The following is a 25,276-nucleotide window of genomic DNA, read 5'->3' as shown; positions in this document are numbered from 1 at the left end:
ATCCTGTGCATTAGTGCTGGCTACTCTCCCACAAACAATGTCAAAATCATAAGCAACTGGCACAGAGTCGTTGTGACAATATGTAAATTACTTGTAAAGTGAACTTGATCTTATGTAATAAATGCTATTTAAGTCTTAATTTGCTAACAATATTTTAATGCAGTAATTGAGGTCACAGACCATGTGGACTAAAGATGAAATCATCTATAACTGTTGATTTTAAGAAGAATTGCATTACCCAGGTTTATAAGATACTCTAAGGAATTAAAAGGCAAATGCAATCCTTATATTTGCTGTGAATAGGATGGAAACATAACTGTAGAAAGAGATATAGTATGCAATAGAATTAGAAGAGAAGTCTGGAAGAGATGATCAAAGGGTTTGCTGACTCTAAAAGGTATTGGTTCTAGGGTCAGTGACCCCTGACCTAGCTAGGTCTTTCCCTTATAAAACAAAGCAACCGCTCATGAAATTACATGGTCCAGTTTTTTTGTTGTTGTTGTTGTTTTGTTTTTGTTTTCTGGGGAAAACTACATTTAGCATTACAAATTTAAATATAAATTTTACATATGAATTCAATAAGGAATATTTTTAAATTGTGCATTGCCACATAATCATCTATTTTGTGTAAAACAACGAAGATGATGTACCTTTTGAATATGTGTACATCAAAACCAAAAGGTTATTTGTTTATTTATTTTTACTTTTTCCTTCACTGGCAACTTTGGATGCATTTTTAGGTTCTGGTTCCCAGAGGACATTTTTTATAAATAATGAAGCTGTGTGTCTGTCCAGCTTGGCAGCCGTTTTCTTGTCCGTTATTTCCTTGACTCTGTTCACATATACTCTGATTCTTTCCAATCCCTGCTTTACTGGATTGACTAACCCTGAATTGCCAAATAAACCCAAAATATTTCATTTAATGTGTAAGCAGACACCAAATCACGTTTGCTTGTTCACGTGAGGGTAAGTTCTGCAACTCACTTCCAGAAACAGACCCTGTGGTCTTCCCGTGTTGTCGACAGCACCAGGGGATTCGCAAATGCTGATGCTCATGAGTTTCTGCTGGATCGTCTTCATTCGTACCTTCTTCTGCCATCATGACCGACTGTACGCTCAGTGAGGACCCTCCTCTGATTGCAGACTGCTGACTTCTGTATTCTCACTTGGGGAAGGCCTACATGGCCCGCTGTAATTCTTCATGATTTGGGGCACTTCCTCAACTGCATGCTTTCATAATTATCATCAAGCCTTGTCTGTCTTCTCAAAGAAAGCCCTCTACCAACTGCCTGATCAATCTTCTCTTTTCAGTCCATCTGTTGGATCAAAATCAGGTTCAGCATCTGTGGAACTGACCCTCCAGTGTGAAATCAGTTTTTAGTAATAAAATGCCAAAAGTGTTCTGCAGGTGTAAGGTATTAATCGACTGCTATAATTATTATGATGCAGCCACTTCCCATAGTAATGACCTTTGCTGTCCTCCATCTCTCCTTCGTCTGCTCTTATTTTTGGTCTGTCGTTTTTGTGGGTTTAAAGCCTCTCTTCTTTTCTGAAACCTGAAACTCTGGTGTTATCTTTTCCACTGAATTCCATCTTCTGCAAGCTGGACTAACCTTTTCCTCCAAACCCAGTGTGCACTGGAGAGAGAAAGCCGGCCTTGGTTCTGACGAGCGATGATCACCATTCCTCCTCCCACATGTAGCCAAGCAAAACCCATACTGACTGACTCCCATTTAGCCTTCCAGAGCAGGAAGATCTCCCTGCAGGAAGCCACTCATCAGCAGAGATCTGAAAACAAGCCTCCTTTCCTTTGTGCCATTTGCTCAGAAACATAAAATGCTGTCTTCTCTTGATCACATCAAAGTTGAGTCCTCCTCATTCAAGGCCTGTAGTCTTGTTGAGTAAAACCTATGCAACCACTACTGGCTCATTTCTGATTTTTGCTTCATTCAAGTGTGTGTCCATAATTCCACTCTTCACTGTGCCTCCTCCTGTTCTCCCAGCCATTGGCTGCCGATCCTGCTCATCACCCAGTCCTGGCCAGTGCTTCAGGCCAAGTTCAAATCCTTTTGTGGTGAAGCTGTGAGCCACCTCACTGGCCCCATAGTTAGTTTCAAATCCCTGCTCAAAAGTTATCTCTTCTAGCCCTGGCCGGTTGGGCTCAGCGGTTAGAGCGTCAGCCTGCGGTCTGGAGAGACCCAGGTTCGTTTCCCGCTAGGGGCGCGTACCTCAGTTGCAGTTTGTCCCCGGCCCTGGTCGGTTGTGCGGGTGGCAGCCACTCGATGTGTTCCTTTCACATCGATGTTTCTCTCTCTCTCTCTGTTCCTCTCTCTCCCTCCTACTCTACCTGAACAAAAAATGGAAAAATGTCCTCGGGTGAGGATAAAAAAAAAAAAAAAAAGTTATCTCTTCTAGAATTAGTTCCTTCGCCTTCTGGACTTTCAAAGCACTTTGCTATAATTCTGTCAAAACACCACACTGTACTATAAGTACTGTTTATATGTCTCTGACTGTATAGTACACTCATAATAGCAGAATCTGTATTTTTTTCATTTAAAAAGACTTAACAAAACCTTATTTATAGTAGATACCCAATAAACAGTTGTTAAGTAAAATAATAAATGATTCCCCAAAGTTCTTTGTGTGTGTGTGTGTGTGTGTGTGTGTGTGTGTTTATGTGTGTATAATTTGTGTACATGACTCCTATTATGCAAGTACAAGAGTTTACTTGGAAATATACCTAAAAGTGGAATTTCTGAGTCATAGGGTATAAAGAGATCAGCTTTAGGAGCTAATGCCAAACTGCTTTCCAAAATGACTATACCATATTTTACTCCCAGCAGCTTTGTATAAGTATTTATGTGAACCCATTTCCTCTCTAACACTTGGCATTTGACATGTTAATATTTTGCACACTAAATGAGTGTAAAATGGTATCTCATCATGGATTTAATTTTTATTTCCCTGATAATATATGATGCCAAAATTATCTTCATATGTTTATTTATACATTTGTCCATTTATGTATTATTCATTTTGTATATTCATTTCTTTTTTTTTTTTTTTTTTATCCTCACCCGAGGACATTTTTCCATTTTTTTGTACAGATAGAGTGGGAGGGAGAGAGAGAGGAAGAGATAGAGAGAGAGAGACATCGATGTGAAAGGGACACTCGAGTGGCTGCCACCGCATGACCAACCAGGGTCAGGGACAAACTGCAACCGAAGTACGTGTCCTTAGCGGGAACCGAACCCGCGTCTCTCCGGACCGCGCAGGCCGACGCTCTAACCGCTGAGCCAAACCGGCCAGGGCTGTATATTCATTTCTTTACATATTCTTCATACCAGTCTCCTGTCATTTATGTACATTAGAAATATTTTTCCCCATTTGTAATTCTCCCCATTTTTAACTTTCCTTTTATTTTGTTTAAGGTGCACTTACTAAGATGTTAATTTGTTTCTTTATTGATTTTTAGAGAGAGAAGAAGGGAGAGGGAGAGAGAGATAGAAACATCAAGGAGAGAGAAAAGCAATTGGCCACCTCCTGCATGCCCCTCACTGGGGATTGGGCCCACAACCTGGGCATGTGCCCTGACTGGGAATCGAACTGGTGACCTCTTAGTGCATGGGTCAACACTCAACCACTGAGCCACACTGGCCAGGCTAACATGTTAATTTTAATATGGTCCTTTTAATAAATATTTTTTATTTCTACATCTTTTGTGTTTTGTTTAAAAAATATCTTTCCTATTATCCTAAGCGAAACAAGCCAAACAGAGAAAGACAAGTATCATATGATCTCATTTATGGAATATAATGAACATAACAGTCTGAGGAATGGGATAGTCCCAGAGACAAGGAAGTGGGGTACAGACTGACAATCCCCAGAAGAAGGGGTGGTGGGAGAGAGATAAACCACAGAACTTATATGCAAGTGTGCATGAACAATGGACATGAACAACAAAGCTGGGGACAGGGGGAGGAGGGAATCAGTGGGGGGGGGGAGGAGAAACATCTGTAACAAAAATAAAAAATTAATTTAAAAAAATAAATAAAAAAAAGTAACTTAAGATTCAGGGTCTTAGAGAAACTTCTGTAACAAAAATTATTTAATAAAAAAAAAAAGATTCAGGGTCAGAAAACTTGGGTTTGTATTCATATTCTACCATTTGTTTTCTGTGGGATTCCGGTGAAGCAATTTAATTTCTGTGCCCCTCCCCTTATTCTGTTAATAAACAGGGAATATTATGATACCTATATTTAGACTTGTCATGAGGATTGAGTGTGTACATGTGCGTTATATATAAAGTGTTATACTGTATGTATGTTAATTATAATAATAGTTAACATTCATTTTTGTGTAACTAGGATGGCCTGGAGTTTCCAAAATGAAAATACCAGAACACGACTCAAAAATCCAGAGTTCTAGACCCTTTTCAGACATAACCTTTCTTGGACATGACTTTGAACCTCCATCAGCCTCAGATTATTAGCTGAAAAAGGGTTACAGTGCCTGTCTCACTGTGATGCTGTGAGCACATGATGATGTTTAATTAACAGGGCCAGGACTAGGGTCAGGTGATTGAGTCTCTCACCTTGGATGCATAATTTAAAGAGACACCAAAAATATTATAGTCAAGAGAAATATTTTAATATGATATTTTTAAAATCAAAATTAATACAAAATTCTGTGATAACCAGATATCTTTTTTTTCAGATATAAATGTTTAAATAAAGATATGATTTTATTTTTAGGAGGAGTATTTGTTTCCCATATGTGAGAAGTTTTATTTTTTACACTTGAGAAACCATTACACAATTATTGATTAAAGAATGGCCAGAAGTATGGGGGTGGGGCGGGGGACAATCATCCGCAGCTTTATAAGAGCCCTTCCCAGTGCTCACCTTTGTTCCCTTCAGCTACAAAGGATGCTGAGTGGCCCCTGTTGAGCTGGCAGGGGATGGTGCTCTGAAGCTTTGGAAGCCTTTTCCAACTGATTGGCTATTTTCACTATTGGTGAGTTCCTCTCCCTGTATGTATCTCAGCTGAGTGACCTCAGCCGGCTGCATTCTTCGGCCCTGTACCTCTTCCCTTGGAAGCTGATGCTAAGAGCAAAGGTGTCCCTTTCCCTGTGTCTACTGACTAAGGTGGAGCAAGGACAGTAGAGGGGCTTTCTCGTCAATACAGTGTGCCTCCAGCACGTGGTAAATAATAAACTGAAACTCAGCCAAGTGCTGACAGGACTGGTGACAGCGACAGTTTAGAGGCTGAGGAGTGCTTATAGCCTTATAAACACGAACCATCTTCCAGCTCTACATACTGAGAAGGCCCCCATAAGTCATGAGCTGGATGTAATTTCTTGCTTTGGAAGCATCTCAAGAGGAGATTTACCGAAGAGGCAGCAGCGACTTTCAGATCTTGAACGCACGTTCAGGGGGAGGCTAGAGGAGGATAAATGTGCCATATGTGATACTTAAACATACCCTCTGTTTTTACTGTTGTGAATATTGACTTCCAAATGGATTTAATTGAAATCAATAATAAAATGTACAGTAATGAAGTAATGTAAAAATGCAGTAATGTATAGGCCAAGAGGTTGAACGGGGGATATATTAACAGAAACGCAGCTTTACAAGAATGATTCATTTCTCTCTGGGAAGCTTTCTTCACCTGATACAAGACAATAAGAAAGAAAGGCAAAGTTCTAGAGGTGGGCCACATGGGTTTGTTACAGAATTTTTAAAAATCTTCTCAGCAAATTTAGTTTGATAGGCCCTGGCCAGGTAACTCAGGTGGCTGGAGCATAGTCCCATACACCAAAAGGTCATAGGTTGGATTCCTGGTCCGGGCATGTAGGGAGGCAACTGATCTCTCTCTCTCTCTCTCTCTCTCTCTCTCTCTCTCTCTCTCTCTCTCTCTCTTTCCCTCTCTCCCTCTCTCTTTTCCTTCCTCTCTCTCTCTCTCAAATCCTCAAATCAATGCAAACATATCCTCTGGGGAGGATAAAAAATTTTTAGTTTGATAGGATTGGGCTATAGCTGGAAAGACAAAATAAAGAAATCCATTTATAAGATCAGAGGCTGACCTATGGGTGGATGGCCCAAACACTGTCCTTTCAGATTGGCTTATAAAGGAAAATAAAAATGACTGATTTTAAATAATATCATAATGATTTTCTAAAAGTTAAGCGATTCTAAAGTGCTTTATATACCTGTAGAGCATGCGCATGCATCCTAAAGTTAAATGGCAAAGGGCACGGTTGTAAAGAACTGTCTACTTATTAAATTTATATCCTAAGAGGTAAAAGAGGAAAATGTATTATCTAGAATTGGCCAGAAAGGCCCAAGGTGATTTTTGAATAATCAATATTTTCCAATATATGTTACAGCTTTAAAACAGAGAAAAATAACTGATCCTGGCATTCACTAGAAATCTATTTGTGGGTTGTTTTTTTAAAGAAAGCTTAATAATTCACTGGGAAAGACTGTTTATGATACAAAGATTTCAAAGAGTATTTTACCAAGAAGAAATAGCATTCCCATTTTACAGAAAACTAAACTGAAGTCTGAGAGTATTAAGAGGTCTCACCATAAAGCACTGGGTGAACTCTTTAACTCATTTAGTATTTCTACTTCTTTATCATTTCAACTTATTTTTCCCTTCTCACATTTGGCTGTTACTCTTCTCAATTAACCTCTGTGCTACCATCTGCATTCTCTCATTTCCTTTCTCCTCTATCTATTTTCCCACTTTTTCCTCATCTGACTACCCTTTTACTCTCTCCAGAAGACTTAAAAGGGGAAAAAAATAAGGACAACAAGAGGGGAAATCACCTACTGTTAATCATGGATGGAATAGCTGATTTAAGCCAAGAGGTACCATCTTTTGAATACCTCCTCTTGAAATGGATGAAAGGATCAGAAAGAGGAAGGAAGGAAAGGAAGGGAGGTGGGGGGATTAAAGAAGGAGGAGGAAATAAATGAATTACCAATATTTGCTAGCACAGTCCTGAAATGATTATGGTGACTTCCACATGCCATTTCTGTGTGATGCCCACACGTTACGGGACACAAACACTAACACACACAAACATTGTTAGAGTCAGAGCAGCAACTGCTGCTGTAGGGGTGGAATGGCTCAGAATTCAGAAATGAGGCACAGACCGTGGAGGGCCTCATGGCATTTCCTACTCATCCTCAAGGGACTCCACCATGACTGGAGTAATAGAAGTCAAAACTTCAATCAGGCCCTTATTAGTTACTTTGCACACAGAATACGAGGTACCATTGTTGATGGCAAATGAGAACTACTGCAGCTTAGAATTGACAATGCCTTTTTCTTAAAAGCTATCTTTGACTGCTCAATATAAGGTTAGGGGCAGGTCATGTACCAGATTTTTTACCAAATTAATGCTACCAGGGGAATTACACTTAAATGGAATTCTTTCTATCTAAACAATTCTATCTTGTTTCATCACTGCTTTTTCTCTCCATCCCTCCCTAAATAAAATAATTCAGACAAGTAGACATCTGGAATAATATATACAGAATCAAGTTATCAAACAAGCCGAGATTTACTACCAGGCCTTATGCCCTCTCTCTAAGTCATCCAGGAAATGCAAGTCTCAAATAGTCAGTAATTTTTTTTGACAGGTTTCAAATAATCTTTGACATTCTGCTTTTTGGTGCACAATTTTCATTCAAATGACCAAAATTAAAATTTAAAGATACTATTCCATGGGGGGGTGGGGGGGGAGAGTGCATTTCCTTCATCTATTTTTAATTTAAACAGCACATTGCTGCATTTGAAAGAAGAGTTCCTAAACCAGCCATCAAATACATGTAGGAATCTAAACCTAATCCCCAAGCTTATTATTTCATACTTAGAAGCTCTTCCTTATGGCATCTATTTTTTTTTTTAATTCTAACTACTCTCTCATGTAGTATTTCTATAATAATCAGATTGTCATCACTGTGCCAGTCCACCTACATCTGCGTACACATAGAAAATTGGATAAGTGAAGCTGTCTGTTTTCAGTAATTGAGTGAGTTGGCAATGACTCTTTAAGCATTTACATGCCCACATAAAATGTGTGGTGTGAGATGGGGCATTGGGGTGGGGGAGAGTTCATAAAAGTAGACTTTAAAGTAACTCTAATAAGCATAGTAAAAAGTGACACTAAGTTGACAGAACTAATGACTTGATAGAGGGCTCTGAATTCTAGAATAAGAGGTCTTTGTCAATAAAATATTAGCAAATCAGATCCAGCAACATATCAAAAAAAGTATTCACTACAACCGAGTGATATTTTTCCCAGGGATGGAAAGCTGGTACAATATTTACAAATCAGTAAATGTGATATACCACATAAACAAAATGAAAGATAAAAACCATATGACATATTAATAGATACTGAAAAAGCATTTGACAAAATCCAGCACCCACTTTTGATAAAATGCTCAGCAAAGTTGGAATAGAGAGATCACACCTCAACATAATAAAGGCCATATATAACAAATCTACAGCCAACATCACATTCAATGGGCAAAAACTAAAAGCATTTCCCTTAAGAACAGGAACAACACAGTGATGTCCACTTTTGCCACTCTTATTCAACATAATACTAGAAGTCTTAGCCACAGCAATCAGATAAAAAGAAACAATAAAAGGAGGGAGTAAAAATATAATTATTCACAGATTGCATGATATTATACATAGTAAACCCTAGAGGCTCTATCAAAAATCTACTAAATTTAATAATGAATTTGGAAAAGGAGCCAGATACAAAATTAGCATCAAGAAATCAATAGCATTTTTATACACCCAGAAATAGAACTAAAAAAAAAAAAAATCCCATTTACTATTGCAACAAAAAAATTAATATACCTATGAATAAACTTAACCAAGGAGGTAAAAGACCTACTCTCAGAAAACTAAAGGACATTGAAAAAAGAAACAGAGGAAGATAAAAAAAAGTACAAGCATATACCATGTTCATGGATTGGAAGAATTAACATCATTAAAATGTCTATACTACCCAAAACTATCTCCATATTCAATGCAATCTCTATTAAAATGCAAATGGCATATTTCACAAATCTAGAACAAATACTCCAAAAGTTTATATGGAATCAAAAAAGATCCCACATAGCCCTAGCGATCTTGAAAAAAAAGAAAAAAGTTGGAGGGATCACAATACTGGATATCAGGTTATACTACAAAGCCACTGTAATCAAAACAGCCTGGTACTGGCACAAGAACAGGCACACACATCAATGGAACAGAACAGAGAACCCAGAAATTGACCCAAGAAAATATGCTCAATTAATATTTGACAAAGGTGGCAAGAACATACAATGGAGTAAAGGCAGTCTCTTCAGTAAATGGTGCTGGGGAAATTGGACAGCTACATGCAAAAATAAATGAATAAATAAAACTAGACTACCAACTTACCCATACACAGAATAAACTCAAAATAGATAAAAGATTTAAATGTAATCTATGAAACCATAAAAATCCTAGAAAAAAATGAAGGCAGCAAACTTGTAGACATCACATGAAGCAGAATTTTTACCAATACATCACCTAGGGCAAAAAAAAATAAAAAAAAAATTAATAAATGGGACTACATCAAACTAAAAAGCTTTTGCACAGCAAAAGAAACCAGCATCGAAATAAAAAGGGAACCCACTGTATATTTGCCAATGATACATTGAGCAAGGGGTTAAATTCCAAAATATATGGAGTACTCATACAACTCAACAAAAGGAAGACAAACAATCCCATTTAAAAAAGGGCAGAGGATCTGAATAGACACTTCTCCAAACAGGACATACAAAATGGCCAAGAGACAGACATATGAAGAAATGCTCAACATCACTAATCATCAGAGAGATGCAGATTAAAATGACTATGAGGTACCATCTCACACCTGCCAGAGTGGCTGCCATCAACAAATCACCAAACAATAAGTACTGGTGAGGGTGTGGAGAAAAAGGGACTCTAGTACACTGCTAGTGGGAATGCAGACTGGTGCAGCCACTATGGAAAACAATATGGCGTTTTCTCAAAAAATTAAAAATGGAACTACTGCCCTGGAAGGTTTTCTCAGTTGGAAGAGCATTGGCCTGTGGACCAATGAGTCTTGGGTTTGATTCTGGTCAAGGGCACATATCTCAGTAGTGGTCAGGATCGTATGGGAGGCAACAAGTTGATATGTTGCTCTCACATTGATCTCTCTCTCTCTCTCCTTTCCTCTCTCTCTCTCTCCCTCTCTTTCTCTCTCTCTCCTTCCCTCCCTTCCTCCCTCCCACTCTATCTGAAGCTAAATAGAAAAATATCTTTGGGTGAGGATAAAAATAATAAAACTGAAACTGCCATTTGACCCCATGATCCCACTTCTAGAAATATATCCTAAGAAGCCCAAAACACCAATAAGAAAGAGTATATGTACCTCTGTGTTCATAGCAGCACTATTTACAGTTGCTAAGATCTGGAAACAGCCCAAGTGTCCATCAGTAGATGAGTGGATAAAAAAGCTGTGGTACATTTACACAATGGAATACTATGCAGCTATAAGAAAGAAAAATCTCTTACCCTCTGAGACAACGTGGAGGGATTTGGAGAGTATTATGCTAAGTGAAATAAACCAGTTAGAGAAAGATAAGTATCATATGATCACCCTTATTTGTAGAATATAATGAACAAAATAAGCTGATGAACAAAATAGATCCAGAGACATGGAAGTTGGGTTCAGACTGACAAATGTCAGAGAGGTGGTGGGGGCAGGAAGAGATAAACCAAAGAACTTATATGCATATATGCATAGCCAATGGACAGAGAAAGCAGTACAATGAGGGTTGTGGGGGAGGGTTGTGGGTGCAGGGAGGAGGGTGTCAATGCAGAAAAAAAAGAGGGATATCTGTAATACTTTCAACAATAAAGATAAATAATAATTTTTTTTTAAAGTGGTCTTTGGAATGTATCCACAAAATGATATTGAGTTATTGTAGATTCTTAAGCTGGGAGTTGATGAGGTAGAAACGATGTTTCTGGAAGATCTATTGTTGATGCTTGGCAATTAGGGTAGGGAGGGGAGAATAGGGGAATAGGAGTAGGATGGGAAAGAGAGGAAAGCTAAGAACATGTCTGAGATGCTCATTTTGGCAATAATTCATAATAAGACCAAAAGGACCCACTATAGACAAGTGTTTGTAACCCCCTGAAATTCATATGTTGAAACCTAATCCCACTGTGACAGTTCTGGGAGGTGGGGCCTTTGTGGGTGATCAGATGGGGAGAGTAGAGGCCCTGTGAATGGGATGCGCGCCCTTGTAAAAGGGACCCTAGAGAGTGTCTTCACCCTTCCCACCCTCTGAGGGCGCAGCACGAAGCTAGCCATCGGTAAAGGAGAAAGTGGACTCACCCAATACCAACGCTGTTGGCACCTTGATCTTAGACTTCCCAGCCTCAGAACGGTGAGAGTGAAATTTCTGTTGTTTATAAGCCACCCAGCCTAGCATATTAGTTTATAGCACCCCAAGTGTACTAAGACATGACCTAAACCACAAACTGGAGAGGAAGGATCAGAAAGTCCTCACAGAGGGAAAATGTGATTATTTTACTGGGAAGACTGGCAGGTACAGATAAATAGACAACTATAAAATATGGATCCTAAATTGTGATAGCAGAGAACCAGGAGAAGTTTACCACCGACAGGAAAATGGGAGTCAGCAAAAAAGCACTGATGTAGAAATGGGGGGGAAGGAGGGGAAAGGGCACAGGATTCAGAGGTTAAATATGTGGTTCAGCACTTGTTAAAGTTGAGATGATGAAGTTATATCCATCTAGAGCAATTTAATTAGCGGATGAAACGATGGTATCTAGATTAGAAATAAAAATGGAAATGGATATTGTAAGCAATCAGCATGGAGATGACAGGTGAGCTCTTGAGAATGACTGCACTGACCCAGGGAGAAAAGGCAGACAAACAGAAGGCCAAGGGCTTGGCCTTGGAGGAAATTTGATTTTGAAAGATGGGATGTGACTCAGAAAATACAAAGAGAGAGAGAGAACTCAGAGGGGAGGGAGGGAAAGGCCTTAGGCATGTTGAAATAATTGCTCGAGTCTTTGCTAGGAAGCCGAAAACATGGTTCTAGTTTCCATTTTGTTGCTTACTAACGATCCCATCGGTTGAATTCCACGCTTGCACAGCTCTTCTTTTTTGTTTTACATCCTTTTGTAAAACAAAGGATGTAGAAGAGTTCTATTTCTGCTTAGGATGAAGAAAGCTAGAGAGAATGTCGCTAACAACGCTAACAACAAAGAAATGCCAGACAGATCATACAGCCATAACTTTTTGACCTCTTAGTGACTTGATGTCACAGCACAACCAAGTAGCTTGAATTACCAAGAGACAGATATGTCTGCAGAGAGATGGGCCATGCAGACTGACTCAGCGCGGGAGCAAGATGTGCGAGCTGCCGTACGAGCAAGACAAATTCACACACACGTACAAATGCTAAAGGGCAAGTGTGGGCTGGAGTGACCATGCAGATCTCTTGTGAGCCCCATAACACAAGGAAATCTATACTCTCTCCCAGGCTGTTTCCCATAGATCTCCACTGGGTGCTCACGAGACAGGGGGCAGTGTGAGAAACTAAAGAGAGCACCCTCGCTGGTGCAGGTGTGCAGGAGGGGAGAAACTGACACCACAGGAATGCACAAGTTCGGTCCTCCGACCCAGAATCTTTCCTCATAGAAGTGTGGTTGTAATCCACCGGGAGAGAGGCACACATCCCGTGGATGGCAAACAGCTGTTGTCAGAAGAGAAACCAATCCCCTTCTCCAACACTGAAGTATGAAAGGAACTAAAGTACAAGCACAGTACCTAACTCACCCCCAGGTTCAGTCTTCAATGTTCATTTGCAAAGCAAGGGTTAATTATCAGATAATTAGTTCCTCGGGCCAGACACAATCATAGGGAGGGGGGCATTGTTAGGAGTTGACTGTGGCCTCCCCAATTCATATGTTTAAGTCCTAACCCCCAGGACCTCAGAATATAAACTTATTTAAAAATAGGATCATTGTAGATGTACAGTTGTCTCCCGTTTATTGTAGTTAACCCGTTCCAGACTCTAGTGGTTGCACCTGGCGTTGAAGGATTCCTGGGGTGCTCGAATACATAGGCCTACAGTCCATACGTACAATAATTTTAATTGTAATACAGATGTGTAATTGACTCACACAACCAAGCGTGCGCTGTATCATTTTCACTGTCTCAATCAACTTTTTAATGAATATATTTGAAAAAACTGCAGTAGAGCGAAGCCACAAAAGTTGAAGCGCCAAGTAGAGAGGGACGACTGTAATTAGTTAAGATGAGGTCATATAGAGTGGGGTGGGCCCTAATCTAATACGGCTGGTGTCTTTATACAAAAGAGAAATTTGGACACAGAGATACACACACAGGGAAAAAGCAATGCAAGATGGAGAGGTCGGGCTGATACTTCTACAAGCCAAGGACTGTTCAAGATTGCCAATAACCACCAGGAGCTAAGGGTGAAGCATGGAACAGGTTTTCCCTCACAGCCTGCAGAAGGAACCCACCTTGCTGATGCTTTGACCTTGGACTTTTTGCCTTTAGAACTGTGAAACAATACATTTCTCTGCTTAAGGCACCCAACCTGGGATACTTTGTTATGTTATCCTTAGCAAACTAACCCAGGCATTGGAGAAGTTTTACAGGTTGATTTATCAATTCATTTATTGAAAACATTTATTCAGACTATGCAAAGTGAATATAGTAATGAACAAAATGAAGCCCCTGCCCTCAAGGGGCTATGTCCCTAGTTTAGGAAACAGACAATAAAACAAATGGATAAATTATGTCAAGAAGTGGGATGTGCTTTGAAGAAAAACAAAATAGGATAAAAGGCCTAGAAAATATCAGGGGGGTAGAGAAATGCTTCTCTGAGGAGGGGTCACTGAGCAGAGACCTACTGAGGTGAGGGCAACAGCCAAATCCAAATTCTGGGCTCCAGGCTGAGGGAGCAGCAGAGGTCTTGAGACAGAGCTTACTTGGCGTCTTTTGAGAAACAGAAAGAAGACCAGGATATGTAGAGAAGAGTGAGGCATGAGTATAGAAATGAGGTCTGAGAGGCAGAGGCAAGACCATACAGGATTTTTAAGGACTTTGAACTGTATTCCAGGTGTGATGAAAATCCTCTGGAGGAGAATGAGAAGTTAGTTACGTTTTAAAAGCTGGCTGCCATGGGAAGGTGACACTTCCATGGGAAGGAGGGTTCATGTGACAGTAGGGAGATCCTTTTGGAGACTTTACAGTTGTCCGCGCTAAAATGTTATTATCTTGGGCTAAGGTGGGAGCAAAGTGGTCATAGACAGGATGTATTGGGACAGAATTGCTGACAGCATATGGTAGCTACACGGGCGTTGGTGTTGGTCAGGGTAAAGTATCGGCCTTGATGAAAATAATTTCCGACCTGAATTAGAAGATATAACTCTAAGTAGATTTCACAACTCTGGAAAATACTCTATAGCATAGTTGGCCACATAATGGCTGTAAATGTTTTAAAGTCCTTTAAGACGTTGGCAAATATTTTCAAATGGCAGAATCCCAACAGAAAGTGCATTTTAACAAAAAAACATATTTTCACCTTTCCATTCTTCAAAATGTTTTCCACGTTCCCACCCGGGGTGCTCTCCCTAGCGAGAGCCAATGGTGGAATCATTTTCAAAGTGCTAGCCTTTCATCACAGGCCAAAATAAATCAAAAACTGTGGTCACAGCTTTTGCAAGAATTGGTTCAATTGTGAAAAAGAATATGTTTGATCTGTAGAGGCTCTCCAGGGAAAAAAATGTTTTGAGTGAAAGGGCAGCATTTTATTTTCTAAAAACAAATGTTTCATTGTCCTTCATCCATAAAGGCTCTCTCCGTACACCCAGAAATGAAGAAAAAAGTTTAAATACTTCCCCAAGCCATGCGTACACAGGAAGGTGCTAAAAGTAGGGAGAAATAGCATCACCATGATCTCACGGGGATGACTGTTGCCTAAATTATTCAGATTAAATACCCAACTGGGCGAGTGCCCACAATTATTGTTCTATTTTCATTTCACCTAAAAGGAGGAAGATCTTGCTAGTTTTATTTTCTTAGGGAACGACAAGCCCTTTTCTGCAGACTCTATTAAGACAAATTTCCCAAATGTTATGCTAAGTCAAAGATTGGTAAATCTTCATAATTGTGAATATTAACCAAGAGCTGCTATAAAAAGCAACTGTCTCCTAAATGTCACCCAGTACTTTTCTCATGTGGAAGGATGGCATTCTTGATTAGATTTATAGCTTTTTCAAAGCCTTAATCAATGCAGTTTCAATCAAATAACTCTAATCAACTTTGCTTCCTAATTTGATGAATTATACTAATAAACTCCAATTTTCACCAAGAAAATTTAGATTTACAGTAAATTCCTTTTCGTTTGAATGATATACTTCTACCATTTTCAAAATTATCTAATCTCATTTTTTCCCAGAGGTTTTGAATAAGCTAAACTTTTTGTTGGACTGTGCCCAAGACACCGCGGTTTTATTGCCTCTGCGGATGGTGTCAGAATTTTTTCATCAGTCACCACAAGGGCCTACTAATAGGTCATATCCCCCCTCAATCTCATTAATGTCTAATGGTGGAGAAGTATCATTTGAGGTTGTTTGTCTTGAAAAAAAGGAACATTGTGGGACATGATCCTGTCACTCCTGTCACACACTAAAGCATGAGTCCTGAGTACACAGCTTCATTTAGATATGCCACCCTGACATTCCAATCTCATATTTAGATATATGGTCTTTCCTTTAGCTTTGACAATCTTACTAAGGTTTATTTCTGTTTCGGGGGACTTTTGTATGAGAAGATGAGAACAGACCACACATTTGGGAAATACTGCACCAGATGTAAATATCCCCATCATTACATTGACCACCAGACTCTAAAGGTCTAATGGTCAGGACCCTCTGTTTCATTTCGCCTCTCAAGTTGCATACTTCTGCCTACGCTGTTGGATTTTCAATAAATATCGCCAACTAACTAAATGCTTGATCAAGAAAATCTCCTGAGTTTAATTTCATTTGACCATGATTGTTATGTCCCTACTATGTGCCAACACACTGGGATAAGTGCTATTGGCAATAAACAGCTCTGTACACAGGCTCACAGCTCAGGGAGGGGATCCTAGGTTAGTATTTATCTTGAATGTTCCTAGATTGCTGTTTATCTTGAACAGACACAAAGCTGCAAAGAAGCGTATTCGTAAGAATTCAGGCAACAAGGACCTGTGTGATCGTCTCATCGCAATCTCCCTATTCAGGGCATTTCCTCAACCACGGACTTCTTCAATCCACTCTAAGGAGTATAAGCATAAACACAATGGATAAAACATTGCTCAGTGACTCTAATCTTCTAGTTGTCAATATCTTTAATGAAAAAAGCAACTTAAAAATAAATATCATGAGCCCTGGCTGGTTTGGCTCAGTGGTTAGAGAGCTGGCCTGTGGCCCAGAGTCTTAGGTTTGATTCTGGTCAAGAGCACATACCTTGGTTGAGGTTAGCCAGCCCTGGTAGGGGTCTTGCGGGAGGCAGCCAATCAATGTGTCTCTCTCACATTGATGTTTCTCTCTCTCTTTCTCCCTCCCTCTCACTCTATCTGAAGATAAATGGAAAAATATCCTCAGGTGAGGATTTAAGTAAATAAATAAATATCATGAATAAAGTTATAGGGTTGGGCAGGGTCTTGAAAGTCCCTTAGTTTAATTCTCTTCTACGGATGAAAGAACTGAGGCTCAAAGAGGAAGCTTGGCTTTTCTTAGGTTATCCACTTCTTAGTGTCAGATCACGGACTAGAATGTGGCTCATTGAGTCTTATTCCCAAACACTCAGCCTCCCTGCTTCTCTGGCTAATTGAATACAGAGGCTGAACATGATCCATATTTAAGCTCCAGGGGAAAAAAAAAAAAAACAGTATAAGAAAGAAAACACTGGCCCAGTTGGTTGACCATCGTCCCATCACCAGGAGGTCACCAGTTGGATTCTTGGTCAGGGCACATGTCCAGGTTGTGGGCTAGATCCCCAGTAGGGGATGTACAGGAGGCAGCTGATTGATGTTTCTCTCTCATCAATGTTTCTCTCTCTCCTTTCCTCTCTCTGAAATCAATAAAAAACATATTACCAAAAAATAAAAATAAAAAGGTAAAAGTTACCATCATAATGTTAGAATTCAGCCCCATCGAGGTGGAGGCGTGAGGCCCGTGGTGAGTTCCATTCAGATATCCTCTCACTATGCGGAAAAACAGCTGACTTGCTTCTAATCTCAGGCACCCTAACGGGTATGGAGATGAGAGGGAAAGCTGTGTGGAACCTGCGTTGATCTGGGGCGAAGGCCAACAGTACCAATATCGTGGGGAGAAACACTTCAGCTGCCTGGGGACAAAACCCAGCTTTATCATCTACTCTGTCCACTTGGGCAAGTCACTTAAACTTTCTGTTTTAATTCCTCATCTCTCAAATGGGATACCATCTACTTCATTATGAGGATTAAGTAGTTGATATTTATAGAGTGATTAGATTTGCCTAGAACATAACTCTCTATGCATTTAAAAAATAAATACTGTGTAATGATATAAATGCTCACTCTATCTAATACATATCAGAATAAAGATATTTCTTGTCTAAAAATAATTTCTTTTGTGTTTTTAATAGGAGCCAGATTTTAGAAAGTTAGAAGATGATGTAAATCTCAATCACTTTAGATTTATATTTCCCACATTGGGTTTTGTGCAACATCCGTTGCCTAGGGATATAAAGATGAGTTAAATGAACTGGAAGTCTTCCATAGTCAATAATATTGAGAAGCACTGAGATAAAGAGAACTTATTGTTTCTGTACTGCAGGACTTATAAGAGCCTATACTATGTTAATGTGCATTATAAATTCTCTTTATGAAGGTAAGAAATAAATCATATTAAATATAAATTAAAAGGATAACAACTAAAATGCAAATATAGTTTAAAATACTTTATATTATTAATAGCCTCTCAAAAGGTCATTCCTCCGGGCCCTGATTCTGGTAGAGATTTCAAAGTACAAATCTGTATGATCTTGACAGCTGGGCATCTCTGTTGGCATTTATACAGCTACTATAATAAGGGTGTTTTTAAAGAGTTAAATACATAGATATACTCTTTCAGAAATCTGTTTCATTCATCAAGGGATGGTGGTTCCTGAAAGTTTTCAATATTATTTTATTTTAAACCATATTAAATGTTATCACTATATCAACTTAAAATAAAATGTGCAATCGGCAGCAGAGTTTTAGGCAGTGATAGAATTCCCGAAAGATTCCAATGTCCTTTTAAAAATGAAATACAATAATGGAGAATAAACTGTGTGAAATGCCAGCACTTCTCTTCCCCACCTCCTCTGTGTCTGCACTAAGCCAGGAGGTCCCACTGCCAATCATATTCTTGGAAAGAAATAGTGTAGGGACTGCTTTCGATATCACCCCTGCATCCACTAGATCCGCTGTTTCTCTCATTCGATTTTGAGTTTGGTGTTAATTCATTTCACCTATACATCTACATAAAACATGTACAGCTTTTCTCATTATAATGTAGGTAAATTGTTGGTAATTTAGGAAATACTGGATAGATCAACCATAAAATTATTAATTTCAGGGAAATACAGGTCATACATTGGATAAAACAGGTATGACTCACTTTCCAAAAAATCTGAAGCAATATATCCAACTTATATTTCCTTACTTTAAAACATACCAAACAAACCTTAGTTGATGTAAATATTTTTAAAAATTTTAAATAACTTTTGTAATTAATTCTTATTTCAGTGTTCCAGCATGAATACAGAGAATTTCAAACCATTTTTTCCCAAAGCACTAAAATTCAAACCTCCCATGCCCAGTTTCAAAGAAATATTTATGGTCGTATTTAAAATGTCTAAACAAAGAGCTCTAAATAACATTTCCACTGGAAAAATAAATCTACTGATACCACAGCATAAATACCATTATTATGATAATGAGAAAAGTATTAGATTTCCAAGAAAGACCAATACAGCAATCACCCTTCCCCCTAGAAGAAATGTTTGGAGAGGAAAAGATGGGATAATTCCAAACTTAAACTTCAAGATAAAAAAATTTAATTTCTCTATTAATGTAAACAAAATGATTTGTCTTTTCATAACATATTAAATTAAAACGTGGTGCAATTTAAAGATCAGTCACCCCAGAATATGTGGCCATTTCTCCTAAGGTTCTCAGTATTATTACAATGCCTCTGGCTAGTTTCTTTTAATTTTTTTTTTTTTAACTTACAAAGAGCAAACACAATTGTTTAAATGCAGCAGATATTTTCCTCCAGAAATCTGGAAAAGCACAAAGAAAGCCTAGAATTTTGTTAGATACATGAACATTTTCAAAAAATACCATAAGGGGCCATTCCCTTAGGACACTAGGCGCAGGAATTTGTCCCTGACAGTCTCACAGACAGCAACCTAGTAGGAGAATAAGGTTGATTTTTATAGTATCAACTTCCAAAAATATGATTTCTAATCTCTACATCAGAAATGTCCATGAGAACAAGTTCCATTTCGAACCTCCATGGTTATATCCAATCATCTTAAAAACTACATATGTGTTTTCTCTAGACACCCACCATCTTTGGGCCCACAAATTGACTACCACGGAAGAGTAACATCCTTTCATGTGTCCACCATAACCTCTGCAAAGTTTCGTAGGACTGCCACAGTTTCAGGGACACTCACATGGAAGCACTCAGGTCAAATGTTTCTTGACTTCATGAATTTAGATTATATTCCTACACAGACTGATAGCACGTTGATGTTGTTTCTGTCTTCAGATTCCCTCCTTACCCAGGCCTGTGTTTTCCAAGGTTACCTCTCGGTGTGTTCCCTGCATACATGCCCCCCACACACACACACACACACACACACACACACTCATGCTGGTACACTGTGCAAGTTCAGCCCTCCAGTGAAACAGAGGCAAGGCCAGTAGAAACAGCTACCAATTACTCTTCTAGGTGCTAATAATCCCAGTGTTTTATCTATCTTGTCATTTTATCCTCATGTAATAGTCAATATTCTTATGACTGTTCATAAGTCATGAAACGAAGACTTGAATACTTCGTCCAAGTCTCATAGCTGTAGGTGATAAAGCCAAAGTTCAAACCCAGGCTGGTCGGACAACCAATCACTCCACAAGACCACTAACTTTAAAGAGTGGATAATTTCAAGTCTACACACTCACACACACACACACACACCACAACTTTTCCACTCTGCCTTCCTTCTCCTCACTCTTTTAGAGTGGCTTATGCAACCACTTTTTTGAAGAGTCCCAATAGCATGTTATATAAACTTGCTTTTTTTAAAAAAAAGAGTCATTTTAATTGAGTGATATCAATGCCCGCATTTTTTATTTGCTATGGCTTTTTTGATGACACCTTAGGCCAATTCCACAATTATTCAGATCCTTTCAGTTATTTTACTATAACCCAAAACAGTCTCAATCTCTGCCCTCGTAACCAGTTGAAAGTTCTAGTCTGCAGAGGCTAGAACTGTGACTCCAACAGGTGGAGGAGGAAGGCAGGCAGAGGGAAATGCTTTTGTTTCCAAAGCCTGTTCTCCCTCCCCAAGTCTCCAGCCCTGTGCTGGAGTAGGGAGGTGGATAGCAGAGACAGAAATTTCTGATCCATTCTGGCTCACGGGTCAGACACTAGGCTGAGGCAAAGGGGGCATCAGCCCTGCCCTTGCCCAGTGCTGAGAGAGAAGCCCTCCTTAAATTAGTACTCTAGGCATCTCCCTTGTCTCACCCTAGTCCCAAACCTGCTTAGGATGTTTCCATCTGAGGCTGGGGACTCGGCTCTGTGTTGGGCTCCATTTAAGGAGTGCTCATGATGGTCTAAAGGTAAGGTCTGGCTTTCTCTGGAACACTCTCTTTACTGGGGAGCAGCACTTACCCTGGCTCTCCATGTGCCAATGACACCTTCCGGTTGGGTTTCCTCTCACTTGACCTGGAGCCCTCCTGGGCAATCCTATGACTCCTGCCTCTCACTCCATCCTCCTGCATATGGAACCTCAGGAACCACTGGGTTCTCTTATGTACCCACCAAGGGCTACAGCGAACTAAGATTAGGGGTAGGTTGGCCCCCTCTTCTTAATAAACCCCTAAAACACAGTCTCTTTACGTCCTGCTTATGTGAACTCCTCAAGCAGAGCTCACACCTTCCCAATGCTCTACACTGGGCTCTGAGTGAAAACCTGCAAACTTCAAGGAGCACATATCAGCTGTTCCCACAACGCTCCCCATTGTGTTCTGGCAGAAGGTTGCTATCTCAGGAGATGCTTCTGCCTATGTTAATAAGGCTTTGCAAGTAGTTTCAGAAGCCAAGAAATACGATTTTTACAAACCTACGGTCAAGGTCTGAGTTTTCACAGCACTGCCGTCATTGAAGTCACCACCAAGCATGCAAAACCCTCCTGACTCCACCAGCCTCCAGCTCTGCAGTGAGAAATGTTAGATGCCCACATCCTGACCTTGAGCGATTTGCCTGGCTGGGATATTTTTTCCACCATGTTTGGAAGCACTAAGCTATTTCTGAACATTGGTTTCTCTTCTGATTGCTTACCCAGCAATAATTCTCCAGTTGCCCTAGAAACGGAATTACTGCTCACCAGAAAGTCAAGAGGCACAAGTGGTGCTGATACAAAGTAGCACCGGAGGCCTTCCAGAGCCATAGACAGCATTGCCCACATCGGCTGGGGTCTCAGCCGTGTATCCCAAATTCCCCAACATGACCCGTGTGTGTTGTCTTGAGTTCTGAGGTGATGGAGACCAGAATCAGAGGCCATTGGGGTCTCCTGGTTCAACCTTCTGACAGATGTGATTGGTATCTAACTTCAGGGGCTGGGATGAGTGAAGGCGACAGAGAAAGGACTCAGCTTCCGAGGAAGTCTTTTGGCAGAAAGCAAAGTTTTGCTAACTGTGCTCCTCAGAGCCCTGGGGACTAATGACGGGACTTATGTTTTATATATTGGATTTGGGTGACAATTTAACATGAAGAAAGGATTTTCCAAGACTTCAAAAATGTAAAGAGGATAGAGATTTGCTTTAAAAGGGGGGTGGGGAGTTCAAGTCCTAGCTTTGTCCTTTACTAGTCATTATTTCTGAGCAAATTATTTAATGTCTTCAGGCTCAGTTCCTCATTTATAAAATGAGGGAAGCGATACCTGTCAAATTGTCTCCCAAATGCTAATTAGCATGAAATATAGGAAAATGTTTATATTACTTGGAACCCAGAAAGGGCCTTAGCTTTACATTCTCTCCTTAAATCTTCGTGACAACCCTGTAATGTAGGTGCCACTGACCTTCCCTTTGCATATTGAGAGAAACTAATGAGTTCAGAGGGTTTCAGTAAGCTGCTTATAGTCACACAATGATTGATCCAGGATTTGCTCCCAATTCTGACTTGTTCCTCCTAGGAACAGGGGACTTAGGCATTATTCAACATTTTTTTTTTTTTTAAATCTCGTGATACAGTGGTCACTCAGACTGTAGAAGGTATTACCGAACCAGGGACAGTCCAAGGGCATAGAAAGAGCGCTGCGTCAGAATACGGTCTTAGACTCTAAGGGTCCAGTGGAGTCCAACTGATGGCCAGTACCTCAGGTCTAATGCTGCCATTGTTATTGTCCCCTGTTCTCCACACCACTGGTCCTGCTTCTGCCGGCAGAAATGCTAAGGACAATGACAGCTGCTGTTCACTGGGCTCAGGGTCCTGTGCTCTCTGCTTGACAAATATCATCTCATTCAATCATCCCAACTCACTTAATCCTTCCAACACTTCTATTAGGGAGGCACTTGTACTGTTTCTATGTCATGGGATCTAGTCCACTGTGCATGCCACCACTGGCCACCATCTCCCTGCTGCCAACCCCGCAGGGCTCCTGACGAGGCAGGGTTGTCAGATCCCCAGTTCACCTTCTGGTCTCCAGCAGACAAACCTGGTCCTCTCAGTGTCACGGTGCAATCCTTTAAGGAACAAGGGATAAGTCCTAGAGGACACTGGAGGAAGATTCCTCCTGACCTTGAGCAGGGCCTGAGGTCAACTCCAAGCATCTCCACTCTCTCCTTACATGAAGTGCCTGCCCGCCCAGGGAATGCTTGAGTAGCTAAGAAAGTCTTTGTTCTTCTAGTTTTTCTGAGAATTATCATCATTATGAATGTTTATTGAGTACTTCTTAGGCACACTACTAATTATAAAAATATGCATTATCTTATTCACCTTTAAAATTCTGTGAGATGGTTACAGTGATTATTCCCAGTCTTTATATACGAACACTGAGGAGTGGAGGTTAACAGCATACTCGGGTTTATACAGTGAGTTAGCAGAAGAGCCAGGCTTCCATGCTCAGCTATCAGACACCAAAGTGAACATTTTGAGCCATTGAATATGCCACAGAGGCCTGTCCATTGTGTCCCAAGAGTCTGTTCCCTGCCCCTCTCAGGAACACAATATGACAGAGACCTGCCCTAAAAGCTCAGAGTGATCCTCACTATATAAACATCAAGATATGTATCGATTTTTGTCATCTAGAGATGCTAAGAGGATCTAAAACATATTGTGTAAACTCTATTGAAAATACACACAAAAAATAATTTCATCACATTGTCAATTTTTAATGCCGTTTTTCTTTGTTGCTTTTTTGCATTCATTTCTCTCTTCCATGCAATATAGTTAAAGCATGTACATTCTCTTTGAGCTCACTATATAGTCATAAATCACAGAAGAAATCCTTTATAATTCTGATTGGAATGATAATATTAATAAACAAATTTCCATTGGTTCTTTGATCAATTAATCGATATATTCATTGCACCATACACCAGGATCAGGACGCGTACTGTGGAATTTATACAGATGATTCAGGAGCATACCAGATCAAACTCAGAGGACATGGGTTTTTAATATTGCTGGTTTAGATAGCCAGTTGTCCCTCCTAAAACATCACGAACGCCCTGGCACTGCCCACCTGAGGCATCTTTGGGCAGTACTAAATGCAGACCGTATCAGGTAAGACTGGCAACATAATGTTCAGAGTCCAGTGCAAAATAAACTGTGGGGCGGCTTGGTTTTAAGACCAAGCAGGGGTCCTGCAGAGCGCAGGGCCTCGTGCGATGGCGGGGCCACATGCACGTGAGGCCGGCCCGGTGTCAGGTCACTTTTTGTGCTCGGTGCCAATGTTCATTCTGCTTTTATGTCAAATACTGTGGCTACCCCCAGACTGGCTACACTTCCTGGGCCAGCTGCCTGTCCCAACAGTTCCTACAGGCTACACCTGCTCCTTCTGCCTCCTAGGGAGCCCTGTCCCAACTTCTCCAATTAGCTATTTTCTGTTTTCCTTTCTTCTCTTCACAATGAATTCAATAGGCACCCTGGCGGCTGTTTCAAGGCATTCAGAGTAACTTAACTCCACCAGTGGTCCCTCCTCCCCCTTCCCACCTGCAGGCCCCTTGCCTCTCTCCTCCCCTCACCCAGGAGAAGTAAGGGTGGGGCCAAGGGAAAGCCAGCAGAAAGAACCACAGATGAGTTAAATCTTACTCTTCCCACTGGTCTAGCCAAAACGGACTTCGATACTTTCTTACGATGGTACAAGTTATTTTGCATGAAATTTTCTCATAACTGGCCCAAACACTATGGCTTCCACAAAACAGCCCACCTCAGCTAAAGGCCTTCTCAATTTTCTTTGGAAGTTTATTACCAAGTTGAATTCAGAGAATACGTTAATCTTCCTGTTGAGTATGGTTCTGGTGGGCATGTCTGTTTCTACTCCAGAAGATGGAAAGCAGTGCGTCATGCTCACCTGAACGGACCCTCCGAGCCGTACAAGGCAGAGCGTGCCAGTGGCCAAATGAATGGTGCAAACAGTTCTGAGGAAGCCTGAACTGTAGGATAAGAAACATGAAAGTCTTCATGCAGGAGGTGAGGATTAAAAGCCTTAGTTTTACAAGTTGAAACAGAATAATAGCTTTGTCGTCCAACGCAAAAGCAGAGTCTACAAATCTCAAATAATATTTTTCTGCACGGAAATACACTATTTTTTATTGACTTCCAAATCCCAGGTCTTATTATATGATTTCTATTTCTACAGCCTTTTTTTCATATCATATAA

At 40.2% G+C, this 25,276-nt stretch overlaps 1 pseudogene; it reads right to left on the bottom strand.

The window, feature by feature from the left end:
• Positions 1–690: 690 nt before the first annotated feature.
• LOC118622441 lies at positions 691–1,099 on the bottom strand (annotated as a pseudogene).
• Between the last annotated feature and the right edge of the window lie 24,177 nt (positions 1,100–25,276).

This window comes from Molossus molossus, unplaced genomic scaffold, assembly GCF_014108415.1.
Source record: "Molossus molossus isolate mMolMol1 unplaced genomic scaffold, mMolMol1.p scaffold_m16_p_1, whole genome shotgun sequence".
NCBI lineage: Eukaryota > Metazoa > Chordata > Mammalia > Chiroptera > Molossidae > Molossus > Molossus molossus.
The sequence above is the reverse complement of the archived record's forward strand: the minus strand, read 5'-3'. Positions and strand labels throughout refer to the sequence as shown.